This window comes from Protopterus annectens, chromosome 13.part0 (assembly GCF_019279795.1).
Source record: "Protopterus annectens isolate FY-2018-M chromosome 13.part0, PAN1.0, whole genome shotgun sequence".
Lineage (NCBI taxonomy): Eukaryota > Metazoa > Chordata > Ceratodontiformes > Protopteridae > Protopterus > Protopterus annectens.
In genome coordinates, this window is record NC_056747.1 from 277,829,559 (window position 1) to 277,846,203 (window position 16,645).

Sequence of the window (16,645 nt, forward strand, 5' to 3'; positions counted from 1 at the left end):
TAATAACCATTTTTAGCTTATTGACACAAAGTTATTAGCACAATTTTTATCGTAAAGTTTCTTGACAGATATTTATTACATGGGCTTTTAACTCTAAAGTTCAGTCAGTTAAAAAGATACAGCAATGACGTTTTCAAGGCCTGTACAAGAGGCAAGATAGGAACAGATATATGTACACATGCATGCACATACACACACACACACACACACACACACACACACACACACACACACACACACACACACACACACACACACACACACACACTGAACAGTGACTCCATATAAAATGTGTAATAAAAACATGCATTTATTTATTTATTTATTTTATTTATTTAAATTTGTTGACCGGGAGTGACTGGACGTGGGTCCATTTTCAGCGGAGGCCCGGGGAGAAAAGCTCTACAGTAAAATAAACAGACAGTAGTTACATTGGATTACATAGTGATTAACAATTTAACATAGAAATTACTTACAACATATATACAGATGAAGAACATAGTACATCAGTAGACAACTAGAATCTTTATCTGTGACGTACATAACAGGCTTTAACAAATGTAACAATGAGAAGTTCCTGCTGTATAATAAGTACTAGGCTTATGAGCATCTGAGCTTGCTATCATCAAGGTAGCTAGTGGAGGTGAAAGAAAGGTAGTAGTTGGATGGGGTGGATGATATTAGAGTGGGAGTTGCAAGGGCATAGCCAGCACGTTTTTAGGTGCGCTTTTAATAAAGTTTTGAAGTTGGTGCATGATGGTACGGAGGTAATTGTGGGTGGGTGTGAGTTCCATAATTTGGCTATGGCGCAAGAGAATAGTGCTTCACCAGCAGAGTTATTGGCTTTAGTGATCTGCAAGTGATTTTTGTTGCTGGATCTTAGTGGTCTGGTGGTGCGATAGGGTTGGAGTAGATTCTGGAGGGATGGGACATTTAATTTTTATACACTGTCATCATCGTCATCATCAAAAACCTTCATTTCCCCATTTTTTTCTACATGGGGTCAAGGTGTTGCATCAACTGTCACCACCTTTCTTGATTCATTGCCACTTTCCTAACTTCTTCGACAGTCAGGCTTCACTGTCACAGGACTTCTCCTCGTCTCCTCTTACTTTCTTCCTGTCTCTCCCAAATTGTCTTCAGCAAATCATCTTCTAGGTTCATAGGTTCATAGGTTCATACTAGACTATCTGCCCGAGGGCATTTACAAGCCTAGCCCATAGTTTTGTGGCTTACGCCACCCCTTTAGTATGGGGAACTATACCCATTATTTTGCTGTGCCTCTGTTGAGCAGTGACACTGAGGTAATCGCTGGGGTATATCTGCGATCTCCCATCCATTGGTCAAGATTTCTCTTGAACAAGGCCAGCGAGGTGCTCTGCCTCACATATACCGGGATTTTATTCCACAGCATAGGGAGTCTTTGGGTGATGAATCTATCCCTCCAGCGTCCTATTAATAGCCGTGTCGAGGTTTAAGTCTCCCGCCCTTGTGGCTCTGACGGATCTAGATTTTTGAGGTGAAGCATATTCATCAAATCTGGGTTTGACATGGCCTTGTATGTTAGGCAAAGGTCACCTCTGAGCAAGCGTGGCGACTGAATAGAGCTGGAGTTCTTTCAGTCGGGCAGCATAGGACAGATGTTTGAGACCCTTTATCCTTTTGGTGAGGAACTTTTGTGGCCTCTCCAGCTGCTGCAAGTGTCGGGTCAGATACATTCGAATGGGGCATTGTACTCAATCATTGGTCTGATGAGTGATGAGTATAGGGAGACTATGACCTCCCTTGATCTAGATGAGAATCCCTTCATGATAAGGTGGGCAATGTAGAAGGTCTTCCTAACTACTTTAGCTACATGGGTGTCGAATGACAGACTACTATCAACCTGGGTCCCCAGGTCCCTGATAACTTCTTCTATGCTCAGTGGATTGCCACCTATTTGGTAGCTAGGGGTAACCTTGTTTTTCCCGAAGGGTATGACTATGCATTTTTGGCATTTAACTTTAGGCCATGGCTCTGGCACCAGTTATCCGTTTCTGTGAGACCCTTCTGAAGGATATCTGTGTCAGATGTGTTTTCTACTATGGCCCAGTTTGCAGTCATCTGCAAACTTTGTCAGCCATAACCCTCCTGTGTTTGCTTGTACTCGGAAAAGTAGATGCCAAACAAGAGTGGGCCCAGGACTGAGCCCTGTGGTACACCACTTGTGACAGGCTTTGAGTCTGACATGGCGCCAGCAACTCTGACCCTGTGGGTTCTGTCACTCAGCCAGTTTGCAACCCATCTTGTGATGTATGGGTTAACATTTAAGCTGATGAGTTTTTCAATGATACCCGAGTGGGGTATTGTATCGAAGGCCTTCGCCAGATCGAGGTAGGCTGTATGGACTGCCTTTCCCTCATCAATGGCTTTGGTGACTGTTTCGAAAAAGTCAACCAAGTTTAGAAGGCATGATCTGCCTTTGACAAAGCCAAACTGGGATGGATCCAAAGTCTGCAAATTCCCTATGTCTTTATTTATGAGGTCCATTATGATCCTCTCCATGGCTTTGCAGATAAGGCTTGTCAAGCTAATGGGCCGGTAATTTCCAGGGTCGGTGGGTACTTTCCTGCAAATGTTCCCTGTCCACTGTGATCTGTTCTCCTTGACCTTCTCTGCAATTGGAGCTACTCTGGCTTCTGCTCTGATGTCCTCATTTCTTCATCTGTCCCACTGTGTGCATCCTACCACCATATCAAGTACTTCACTTACATCACCTCTAGCTTCCTCAAGTGCTACACCTTCACTGTCAGCTTTCTGTGCCAAACAAATGTACTGCACACACCACTGTTTTGTACACCTTACATTGCAGCTTCTTTGGCAGTCTTCTGTCACAACATACCATGACACTCTGTACCCACAGGCAGTAGCATCTCTGATTCAAGCTTTAGCCTGCAGACTTCCCTTCTCCTCAACACCCCCCCTCCCCAACACTTGAAACTGTTAACTTCTTCTATTATTTTCTCTTTTATCTCATTTTTACCTTCTTCTAAGTTCCCCTATTTGTGGCCATAACAACTGATTTGTCTGTACTCAGTTTCAACCCATATGCCTTCAATTTTGTATTCATTTCCCTTCCCCAAATCTCTGACAAGTTCTGTTACCCTTGATAAGTGTAAGCATGGGCCTGGGAGATAAACCATTTACAGGTTACCTGTTTGCATTGGAGACATAGGTGCCAAACCAGGGATGAATTTCCAGTTTCCCATCCAATTGTCCAAGTTGCACTTGAATTGGGTTAGAGAGGAACTCTATTTTACATGGATGGAGAGCCTGTTCCATAGATGGGTAGTCTCTGGGATACATACCTATCTCTCCAGCAGGTCCTATTTATATAACAGACAAGGTTTAAGTCTTTAGAATGGGTAATTCTGCTACTGTTTGTTTTGTGGGTATGCAGGAGGTCCATCAGAGTGGGGTCTGACAATGCCCTGTATGCCAGGCATAGATCATAGATCTCCTCTCAACAGACACATGATGATCAAAGGCTAGATTACTATCTATGTGTGTCCCTAAGTCCCCTGACTACAGGGTCAACTCTAAGGGGTGTGTGTTGTCAATATGATAGTTACCAGAGATGGATGACTTCCCAAAGGATACTATTATGCATTTCTTGGCATTTAGTTTTAGTCCATGGCTCTGACACCAGTTATTTGTCTGTGTCAGCCCCTCCTGGAGAAGATTTGTGTAAGTGTGAGATTAAATGACAGCTCCTAATTTGCAATCTTCTGAGAAGTAAATGCCAAAAAGGAGTGGCCCAAGGAGTGATCCCTGAGGGACTCCACTTGTGACTGGCCTCTTTGTAGAGGTGGACTCCCCAATTCTAACTTCCTGGGTCCTGTCTCTGAGCCAGTTGGCTATCCATTGGTTGACATATGGGTTTGTGCCTAACCTCTTGAGTTTGCCAACAATGCCCGAGTGGGGTATTGTGTCAAATGCCTTGGCCAGGTCAAGGCATGCAGTGTGAACAATTTTGCCCTCATCCATTGCTTTGGAGCCCATGTTAAAGAAGTCCACCAGGTTGAGTAGGCATGATCTGCCCTTGATGAAATCAAACTGGGCTGGGTCCAGTGTCTGGAGATTTACTATATCTCTATTGATCATCTCCATGATAATTCTTTCCATGGCTTTACATATAAGACTAGTGAGACTTATGGGTCTGTAGTTTCCAGGGTCTATAGATGGCCCACCTTTGTGCAGAGGGATAACTGTTGCCTTTCTCTATTCATGAGGCATGAAGCCTGTTTGGAGGCTACAGTTAAATAGCAATTCCAGAGGCCCCGATAGGTCATGTTTCATGCTATTTAGAAGGCATCCTGGGATATTGTCTGGGCCCACTGATGGAGTGTGCTTGGTTTTAGAGAGAGTATTAAGGACCTGTTACCTAGTGATAGTAGGGGGAGTTATATTTGATGATATTTCCTGAGGAAAGGTTGAGGGGGAGAGAGGAGTAAAGTTGGAGCTGAATTTATCAATCAGGAGGTTTGCTATATCTTCTGGCTAAGTATAGGTGGCTCCATTTACAATGAGCTCTGCACACAGTTGTGTATTGCCTTTGAGGTTGTGGACATAGCTAAAGAATGCTTACCTCAAATTTGGCTTTGGTAGACTTTATTTGTCCTCTGAGTTGTTTGTTTAGTTTGATGAGAGTACTTTTATCCTGCTCTGTTCTGCACCTCCTAATTTTTACCATGATTTTTTCCCTCCTGTTATACATCCGATTGATTTTGTGATTCCACCAAGGTGGCTTGTCTTTTGAGTTAGTTCTGTACTTCTTCCTGGTGGGTACTGGTGGGTACAGCTGTCTCTATGCAGCTATTAACATGCTTGTACAGGGTTTCTGTGAACAGTTCTGCATAGGCAGAAGTGTTCTCAGGTTTTATAGCAGCTTGACATTTTGCTAGGTTCTCACTTAATAACAGGAGGTTAGCCTTAGAATAGTTCCTGAATATTCCTGGCTGAGCTGGGGGTCCAGGTTTTATTTTTACTTCAAAGGAGACCATTTTGTGCTCTGATCTTACCAGGGAAGGCATTACAGTAGGGGGTGTGCAGCACTCTGCCATATTAGTGAGTTTTGTTAATTTGTTCCCTTTGACCTGTTTGCTAATGTAGTCTGTCACCAGTATGAACAGCATCGAGTTCAGAGCTGAACTCTGATGCACATCCACTCCAAATACAAACCCCTCTGTATGTCCAAACACTGTTCATATCAGTGTCCTTGTAAATAGCCTGCAATAATTCTACCAGTGTTTCTGGGACTTCAAACCATCACAGGACTGCCAAAATCAGCTTTTTTGGAACCATCATATTATTCAGACCATCTGACATAACTATTAAGGTTTTCACTTCCCATGCACAAGGTACAAGGTTCGAGCTTGACCTCCAGTCAATGCCTGTTTGGAGTTTGCATGTTCTTACTGTGTCTCTGTGTGGTTCCTCCAAGCTCCAACTTTTAAAAACATGTTGAATGTTTCCATCTCAAAGCTCACCAAAAAGAATGAAGCTGTAGGCAGCAGCATAGACTTTGCATGGTGCTCTATAAGGGAAGAGTTGTATAGACCAACTGCTTTGAGCATCTATGGTGGTTCGCAGTATCATCATGACCTAGGAGAACACAGATCACAGCCTGACCACCATGGCAGGGCTAGCCAGTCAATGGTATAAAGTATGGCTGTGGGTGATTCAGTCATATTGACTAATATTGCCGGGTCTATATTAGAACACCGAACTTTCAAAATGTCGAGTGTTCTAATATCGAACCCTATGAATCAAAAATTTAAAACATCGAACATACAGAACAGCAAATTTTTTCCTAGGGAAAAAATTTGCTGTTCCAAAGCACATACACACAACACAAGCACACCAAACAAACAGCAATCCAAAAATTTGCTGTTCCAAAGCACATACACACAACACAAGCACACCAAACAAACAGCAATCCACACACATACACCTAAACTCTTACACCTAACCCTACACTAAACTATACATACACCACTAACTATCCACTTACCTTTACCCAAACCCTAACCCTAAGGTCCGTCACTATCACACAGTCACCTCACCCGTGCCCTAACCCTAACTCACCTACCCCACCGTAACCCTCACGTCCACACAATTGCACGCTTACCTGAACTCGACCCATAACTATCCACCACAGCGCTGAAAATACCGAAGCAACAGAAACAGACAACTGAATTCTTTCCCTAGGAAAAAATTCTGTTTTCTGTTTCTTCAATATTTTCAGCGTTCGTTGAAAAAGGATCGATATTAGAACATTCGAAATTTTGAACGTTTGGTGTTCTAATATAGACCCATATTGCCAAACGGGCATGGTTATTTGCCAGTGATAAGTGGGCTGAGGACCCGGCCTACACATGTGGACTCATTCTAATGGTGGAAGGGGTGTATGTGCCCATATTGGCCAGTGTGTATCTGCAATAAAAGCCCAGCAGACCTGGGTCAATAAGCTACTGGCTGGCTGGTGTCCCATTGCCCAGTTTGGGTTATCTGGTATAGCTCTTTTAAATGAAAGCTGGAAGTAAAACCAATCAACCTGTTAAACATGAGCCAAGAATTGCTACACTCAGTGTAGGTTCACTGATGGGACACAGCATGGAAGTGCATATCTATTCTGTAGTCTGCATACATGCTGGTTTGATACTTTGCCATTCTCCTTCAACTCCACTTATTTCCTCTTCTTGCTGATGTGCTGGAACCCTGAACTTTTGTACTTTCACTCCTGTCAACTTTCAGGTCTCTAGCCTTGTCTCTAGTGACCTTAACACCTTTTCTGACCACTGATGGCAGCTGTTTGCTGCCATCAGTGGTTTATGCTGTAGGTTAACTATTTCAGTGGGGTTTACTTTGCAATCACTATTTCTGCCCCAGTGCCTTTTCTTGACTAGGAGAAAGTCCGAGGTGCATTTTGTCCACTCTTGTATGTGATTTTGCGGCTCTCTCTTAGTAAGCCATGTGTTCGCCACATTCAAGCCATTTTCAGATGGAAGTCTAGAATGACTTCTTTCTTTATTCCAGTTGCTCCACTCATGTGTGACCAGCCAGTCCTCATATCCAGTTCTGTTTGCCCCAATATAAGCATTTAGGTACCCCATTATCAACTGCAACTCATGGTGTCCTGCTTTATCTATTAGTTCCCGCATCTGCTCCCTGAATTTAGTCTTTTCTCACAATCATTACCCAGATATGGGGCATAGGCTGGGCTTATGAATACTGCCCTACCGTTACACTGCAGTCTTACTGACATGAGTCTATCACTAATTCTGATAACATCTCTTACTGTCTTTAGAAGACTCTCACACCATTTCTAGTCTGTCCTCCCCCTGAGTAGTAGAATGTGGAACCCAAACCAAGTGACTTTACTGCACTGCCCATCCACTTTGTCTCCTATATACACAGAATGTCCATTTTCCTCCTTAGCAACATGTTAGCCATTTCCAAAGCTGCATTCTGTCAGTGAAACTATATTCAGTGTAGCAATCCCTAGTTCATTTTTAGCAGACTGACTGGTTTTACATTCAGCTTGCATTCAACAAAGCTATCCTAGGTAATCCAGGCTGGGCAACTGGACACCACCCAACCAGTAGCTTATAGACTTAGGGCTGCTGTGACTTATAGTGGGCACACACTGGTCAATAGAGGCACATAGACTAATCCCACCATTAGAATGTGTCCCTGCCATAGGTCACAGTAGGCCAGGTCCTCAAATTACCTTCAAATATCCATGCCCACTTTTGGGGATATTAGTCAATATGACCAAATCACCAAGAGACACATTTTATACCATAGACTATCTAGCCATGACACGGCAATGGGATCAATTGAAGGAGGACTACAGCAATTTATTTATGTTATCAAGTAACTGAAAAAGTCTGCTTTTGAGAAGACACTAAATACAGGGGTATTTATAGGAAAAGTACCACTAGTTCTAAAGGAAATCGTCACAAATGTAGCAAGCATTTACTACAGTTTACACCATATAGAGTGCCCAGATTTTACATAAATATATATATATATATATGAGTCTACTTTTTTTGTTCAAAATTACATTATTTCAAGCAAGAAAAGTACGGTCCCACTTCCGCGAAAGCGCACTTTAGCGAAAGTGCACTTTCGCAAAAGCAGATTCACTGAAGCACAGTACAGTGAGGATAAGGAAATATATCCTTTTCCCCACTGTAGTGCGATCTCAGAATTGATATAAGTAGTGGCAGTGTGGGGGGTGCAGGGGGGCTTGCCCCCCCCCCGCAAAACAATTTTATTTTGTTTACTTTGTATTTATTAAGCTGATTCACCAAATCGGCAAAATAAATACAAAATAAACAAAAAACATTGTTTTGCAGGGGGGGGGCCTCCCTTTACCCCCCAGCCCCCCACACCCCACTACTTAAATATCCTGATTCTGAGATCGCACTACAGTGGGTAAAAGGATATATTTCCTTATCCCCACTGTACCGTGCTTCAGTGAGTTGGCTTTCGCGAAAGTGCACTTTCGCTGAAGTGCACTATCGCGGAAGTCAGGTCGTACTTTTGTTAGTCGAAGTAATATAACTTTGATTAATAAAAGTAGACCTATATATATATATATATATATATATATATATATATATATATATATAAAATACGAAAACAAAGCCACAGAACCTTGCTCCAGCAATTCAAACCACTCAAAATACTCAGAAATAAAAGCTGAACGCAAATTTTATTATTGAGCGTTTTCGCCTTGCTAACGTAGCTTGGCTTCTTCAGAGATCAAATAGCAATAAACAATTAATCAAGCTTAAATACTCATAGGAAATGATGTCACTAAAAAAAACATTTTTTTAAAAGAAACATGTTTTTTAAAAACCGTCGCAACATATATCAAATGTTATTGGTACAAAGCATTAATTCCTAACCAATACAAATGTTAAATACTAATTAATCTTGTCTGTGTACAACAGAAAAATGTAAATGTTCATATTATTCTAAATTACATTAAAACCTATCTGGAAAACAAAAGTAAACATATCAAGATGTACCAGGAATAATAATTCCTATTTTTAATAACTAGAAGTCAACAATAGTAACTTCTTAATTTTAGAACAGGTAAAATATTACAATTGTCATTTAAACCAGGGGCATGGAAGGCATCCGTTCTAAACTGCCATTCCAATTCTCTCAATTCTAACAATAATGGGAAAGGACCCCCTCTAATGGATGGATAAATTTGATCTATCGCCATAAAGGAGAAACTATGTCCTGGAAAATCCATTAAATGCTTGGAAAGGGCATTATTAGTATTTTTTGTTCTCATGGCGTACAGATGCTCGTAAAGTCGATCACGCAACCTGCGGTCCGTCTTTCCAATATAGAAAGACGGACAGCAGTTGCAAAAAGCAATGTAAACAACTGCTTTACTTTCACAATTAAGGGGCATTCTAATGGTATATTTTCTACCCCTTACTGTGAAGGTTTGCCCAACCTTTATAACATTACATCTGTTACAAAAACCACATGAGTACATCCCCAACTTCCTGTTAAACCTTTTATCGGGGTTATTAATCTGCAATAACTCCTTTAAGTTTTTACTCCTCTTAAACACAAATTTGGGACAAGTACCTAGTTTTTTAACTAACAAGGGATTATCCAAAATGAAATCCCAATTCTTCTGGATAATTGATACAATTTCTCTGGAATCAAAACTAAATGTAGTAATGTAACAAAGAGACGGATCAAATCTTGTTCTTTCGGTCAACCTACTATTCCCATTGTTCAACCCCATTTCTTGCGGAGAAGTATTTGTTAAATCAGCCTCCACTATATTAATTGTCAATATAGCCCTAAAAAAAACATTCTCTCTTTTTGTAGCTACTTCATCCAATATATCATATACAAATTTTGAAGGGTAATTTCGCTTCAGGAACATATCAGTCAGAATATTACACTCAGCATAGAATAAGTCCAACGTACTGCACATTCTCGCTGCCCTGACGAATTGGCCTTTAACTATGGCCTTCTTCTGTCCACGTGGGTGATGACTAGAAAAATGTAAGAATGAATTGCAGTACGTTGGCTTTCTGAAAATTCCTGAGACAAACGATCCTTTTTGTAAATCTTTCTCGAGTTTCACATCAAGAAAGTCTATTCCTGTTACCGCAAAACTATAAGTGAATTTCAAAAATTCTGTGGTAGTATTAATTTTTGACACAAAATTATCAGCTACAATTGCATCTCCCTCAAATAAAATAAAAATATCATCTAGATATCTCGTATAATATTTGATAGGTCTTACCAAGTCACTTGAAGCAAAGAGGAAGTGTTTCTCCCAATAACTCATAAAAAAGTTCGCCACCACTGCTCCACATGGGGAGCCCATAGCGACGCCTTTTTTTTGTAAAAAAAATTTTTGGTCAAACATAAAGTAGTTTGAGGACAACACTATGTCCAACACTCCAATTATTACATCAATTTCGTTATTGGGGGCCCCTATTTCCAATAGTAACAAAGACAACCATTCAAGTGCTTCATTATGGGGGATGGAGGTATATAAGTCAACCACATCAACAGTGAGGAAATTCAACTCACTGTTGAAGGGTTGATTACTAATTGCCTCTAAAAAAGACCAAGAGTCCTTACAAATCAATGGAAAATGCCCCATATATTTAGACAACATTTTATCAACTAGTTTAGCTGAGAAATAAGTAATGGAGGACCTACCGTCTATTAAAGCTCTCATTGGGGGGTTCAACAAGTCTTTATGTATCTTTGGAATGCCGAACATTACAGGTATTTTTGGTAATGTTCTATCTATAAAATTATATATATCGTGATCTATTTTATTTTCAAGAAACAAATCACGATAATATCCCCTTATTCTATTATATGCACAATGAACTTCATTAAGGGATGCTTCGGCATATGCTACTGATTCCAGAATATTAAACATCTTTTCTTTATAAGTACTGTCATCCAGTACCACAAGGCCTCCCCCTTTATCTGGTTTAAGCAATCTTATAGACTTGTTACGAAGATTGCGCAGCATTTCTGTTTGAGCTCTAGTAATATTAGACTCAAATTTAAACCTCGTCTTAAAATTGTTAGCAAATAAATGTCTCAAGTCAACCTCACATGCTTGTTCAAAAACCAGTAGTGCAGGATGAAGAGGTGGATTAAACACACTAGGGGGTTTCAAAGGTGACAAAATACCGGAATTAATAATTTCTTCATTAAAAAATAATTTCAAATTCAACTTTCTAATAAAACATTTCAAATTGATTAACTCCGTAGATACATCACCAGACCTGCTAGGGACAAAAGTGTATCCATATGCTAACAACTCAATCAGTTCTTTTTCAAATTTACAGTCCGTAAAATTATAAATTTTAAAGTCTCCAGTTGAATTTGTCAGTATGTCAAGAACACTTGTCCCAGTACATGGACCCCCCTCAGTGTCCTCCATTTGATTTCTCATTGGTAACTCTTCAGTCAGAGTTAACACAGGGGAACTATAAGGTTCCAGTTCTATCTCCTGTTGGGACGTTGTCGCGGATTCCGTTGTTCTAAAAAATTATTGTTGTTATTATGCCAGTTAGTGTTACTTCTTTTGTTATTTGCATAATAGTTCTTTATTCTGTTACTACGTCTTGGACCAGTAACAGAAGTGTGCTCCCCCTGATCAAGTACATCATCATTAATATTTGCCTCTGCTGAATTATTTACATCCGAGTCATTGCTGGTGTCTAGCCCAGCCGTTGCTAGACCCTCTCGTTCTAAAAAGTGGAGTTTAGGATAGGCCGTATCAGATTGATAAGCCTGCCTATCTCTAGCAAGCTTCTTAACCTTATTTTGTTTGAGTTTAACAAGCATTGCTTCTATACTTGTTAAAGTCCGTTCATAATCAATTTTGAACGCTGGAAAGTTCAAGTCATCTTTTAGTTGTTTATCAAGCACCTCTATATCCAATAGTAGTTGACCCACTTGTTGTTCATAGTGCTTAATAATAAGGTTAAGTAATTGAATACCTTGTGTTTGAAATAGTTCTTTAAGATCATTAAAAAACGAAACTGAATTAATTAACCCTGAAGGTGCAAAAGAATTACGTAGGCCCTTTGGTATAAGGCCCTCCTGTATACATTGTTTAAAATAGGCTGATTCTAGTTGAAGCTTCTTTAGTTTTAATACATAACCATCAAAAGCTTTAATTTATCCGATAAAGTGATGGTATTCCCACCATTCGTGGGACTAACATTATTAGAACCAGAGTTAGTAAAAGTAAATGCCGCTGTATCAGACATCCAATTCACTATGTTGAATGAAGCACTTACTTGATTTGGAGCTCCTGAAACAACAGATACTCCATGTGTTTGTAAAACAGTGTCGCCAACACGACCATTAGACCTCAAGGCGTTTTGACCAAAAGGAACAGCTGGTAATGCATTACCACAAGCGCCCACAAAAGAATTAGTACTGCCGTTGTTTGCTTCCCTAAACGAAGCCGGAGGCGCTTGTGCCGCTGGAATGGAATCACTCCTAGAATTCGTGACTCCATTAGAACATGACGGTAGCAATGGTAAACCTCTCAGTTCCGGAATAGAACTGGTTGTAGTGGCATCCTTCCTTTCAACTGCATCCAATCTTGCATTAAGTCTGTCGAGTTTCTCAGACAGCACCGCTAAAATGGATGTCATCCGACACACATTTTCAGAGTTATTATCCAGGTTTTCATCGTTTCGCCCATTGGCTGATATTACTGAAAAGATATTCGGTGTGCTGGGGCTATCAGGTCCCTCCGTGGCCATGACAACAAACTGGTGAAAAAACGTAAAAAAGACAAACTTGCAAAATACGAAAACAAAGCCACAGAACCTTGCTCCAGCAATTCAAACCACTCGAAATACTCAGAAATAAAAGCTGAACGCAAATTTTATTATTGAGCGTTTTCGCCTTGCTAACGTAGCTTGGCTTCTTCAGAGATCAAATAACAATAAACAATTAATCAAGCTTAAATACTCATAGGAAATGATGTCACTAAAAAAAACATTTTTTTTTTTAAAAGAAACATGTTTTTTAAAAACCGTCGCAACATATATCAAATGTTATTGGTACAAAGCATTAATTCCTAACCAATACAAATGTTAAATACTAATTAATCTTGTCTGTGTACAACAGAAAAATGTAAATGTTCATATTATTCTAAATTACATTAAAACCTATCTGGAAAACAAAAGTAAACATATCAAGATGTACCAGGAATGATAGCGCCTCCGGCTTCGTTTAGGGAAGCAAACAACGGCAGTACTAATTCTTTTGTGGGCGCTTGTGGTAATGCATTACCAGCTGTTCCTTTTGGTCAAAACGCCTTGAGGTCTAATGGTCGTGTTGGCGACACTGTTTTACAAACACATGGAGTATCTGTTGTTTCAGGAGCTCCAAATCAAGTAAGTGCTTCATTCAACATAGTGAATTGGATGTCTGATACAGCGGCATTTACTTTTACTAACTCTGGTTCTAATAATGTTAGTCCCACGAATGGTGGGAATACCATCACTTTATCGGATAAATTAAAGCTTTTTGATGGTTATGTATTAAAACTAAAGAAGCTTCAACTAGAATCAGCCTATTTTAAACAATGTATACAGGAGGGCCTTATACCAAAGGGCCTACGTAATTCTTTTGCACCTTCAGGGTTAATTAATTCAGTTTCGTTTTTTAATGATCTTAAAGAACTATTTCAAACACAAGGTATTCAATTACTTAACCTTATTATTAAGCACTATGAACAACAAGTGGGTCAACTACTATTGGATATAGAGGTGCTTGATAAACAACTAAAAGATGACTTGAACTTTCCAGCGTTCAAAATTGATTATGAACGGACTTTAACAAGTATAGAAGCAATGCTTGTTAAACTCAAACAAAATAAGGTTAAGAAGCTTGCTAGAGATAGGCAGGCTTATCAATCTGATAGTGCTTATCCTAAACTCCATTTTTCAGAACGAGAGGGTCTAACAACGGCTGGGCTAAACTCCAGCAATGACTCGCGTGTAAACAATTCAGCAGAGGCAAATATTAATGATGATGTACCTGATCAGGGGGAGCACACTTCTGTTACTGGTCCAAGACGTAGTAACAGAATAAAGAACTATTATGCAAATAACAAAAGAAGTAACACTAACTGGCATAATAACAACAATAATTTTTTAGAACAACGGAATCCGCGACAACGTCCCAACAGGAGATAGAACTGGAACCTTATAGTTCCCCTGTGTTAACTCTGACTGAAGAGTTACCAATGAGAAATCAAATGGAGGACACTGAGGGGGGTCCATGTACTGGGACAAGTGTTCTTGACATACTGACAAATTCAACTGGAGACTTTAAAATTTATAATTTTACGGACTGTAAATTTGAAAAAGAACTGATTGAGTTGTTAGCATATGGATACACTTTTGTCCCTAGCAGGTCTGGTGATGTATCTACGGAGTTAATCAATTTGAAATGTTTTATTAGAAAGTTGAATTTGAAATTATTTTTTAATGAAGAAATTATTAATTCCGGTATTTTGTCACCTTTGAAACCCCCTAGTGTGTTTAATCCACCTCTTCATCCTGCACTACTGGTTTTTGAACAAGCATGTGAGGTTGACTTGAGACATTTATTTGCTAACAATTTTAAGACGAGGTTTAAATTTGAGTCTAATATTACTAGAGCTCAAACAGAAATGCTGCGCAATCTTCGTAACAAGTCTATAAGACTGCTTAAACCAGATAAAGGGGGAGGCCTTGTGGTACTGGATGACAGTACTTATAAAGAAAAGATGTTTAATATTCTGGAATCAGTAGCATATGCCGAAGCATCCCTTAATGAAGTTCATTGTGCATATAATAGAATAAGGGATATTATCGTGATTTGTTTCTTGAAAATAAAATAGATCACGATATATATAATTTTATAGATAGAACATTACCAAAAATACCTGTAATGTTCGGCATTCCAAAGATACATAAAGACTTGTTGAACCCCCCAATGAGAGCTTTAATAGACGGTAGGTCCTCCATTACTTATTTCTCAGCTAAACTAGTTGATAAAATGTTGTCTAAATATATGGGGCATTTTCCATTGATTTGTAAGGACTCTTGGTCTTTTTTAGAGGCAATTAGTAATCAACCCTTCAACAGTGAGTTGAATTTCCTCACTGTTGATGTGGTTGACTTATATACCTCCATCCCCCATAATGAAGCACTTGAATGGTTGTCTTTGTTACTATTGGAAATAGGGGCCCCCAATAACAAAATTGATGTAATAATTGGAGTGTTGGACATAGTGTTGTCCTCAAACTACTTTATGTTTGACCAAAAATTTTTTTTACAAAAAAAAGGCGTCGCTATGGGCTCCCCATGTGGAGCAGTGGTGGCGAACTTTTTTATGAGTTATTGGGAGAAACACTTCCTCTTTGCTTCAAGTGACTTGGTAAGACCTATCAAATATTATACGAGATATCTAGATGATATTTTTATTTTATTTGAGGGAGATGCAATTGTAGCTGATAATTTTGTGTCAAAAATTAATACTACCACAGAATTTTTGAAATTCACTTATAGTTTTGCGGTAACAGGAATAGACTTTCTTGATGTGAAACTCGAGAAAGATTTACAAAAAGGATCGTTTGTCTCAGGAATTTTCAGAAAGCCAACGTACTGCAATTCATTCTTACATTTTTCTAGTCATCACCCACGTGGACAGAAGAAGGCCATAGTTAAAGGCCAATTCGTCAGGGCAGCGAGAATGTGCAGTACGTTGGACTTATTCTATGCTGAGTGTAATATTCTGACTGATATGTTCCTGAAGCGAAATTACCCTTCAAAATTTGTATATGATATATTGGATGAAGTAGCTACAAAAAGAGAGAATGTTTTTTTTAGGGCTATATTGACAATTAATATAGTGGAGGCTGATTTAACAAATACTTCTCTGCAAGAAATGGGGTTGAACAATGGGAATAGTAGGTTGACCGAAAGAACAAGATTTGATCCGTCTCTTTGTTACATTACTACATTTAGTTTTGATTCCAGAGAAATTGTATCAATTATCCAGAAGAATTGGGATTTCATTTTGGATAATCCCTTGTTAGTTAAAAAACTAGGTACTTGTCCCAAATTGGTGTTTAAGAGGAGTAAAAACTTAAAGGAGTTATTGCAGATTAATAACCCCGATAAAAGTTTTAACAGGAAGTTGGGGATGTACTCATGTGGTTTTTGTAACAGATGTAATGTTATAAAGGTTGGGCAAACCTTCACAGTAAGGGGTAGAAAATATACCATTAGAATGCCCCTTAATTGTGAAAGCAAAGCAGTTGTTTACATTGCTTTTTGCAACTGCTGTCCGTCTTTCTATATTGGAAAGACGGACCGCAGGTTGCGTGATCGACTTTACGAGCATCTATGCCATGAGAACAAAAAATACTAATAATGCCCTTTCCAAGCATTTAATGGATTTTCCAGGACATAGTTTCTCCTTTATGGCGATAGATCAAATTTATCCATCCATTAGAGGGGGTCCTTTCCCATTATTGTTAGAATTGAGAGAATTGGAATGGCAGTTTAGA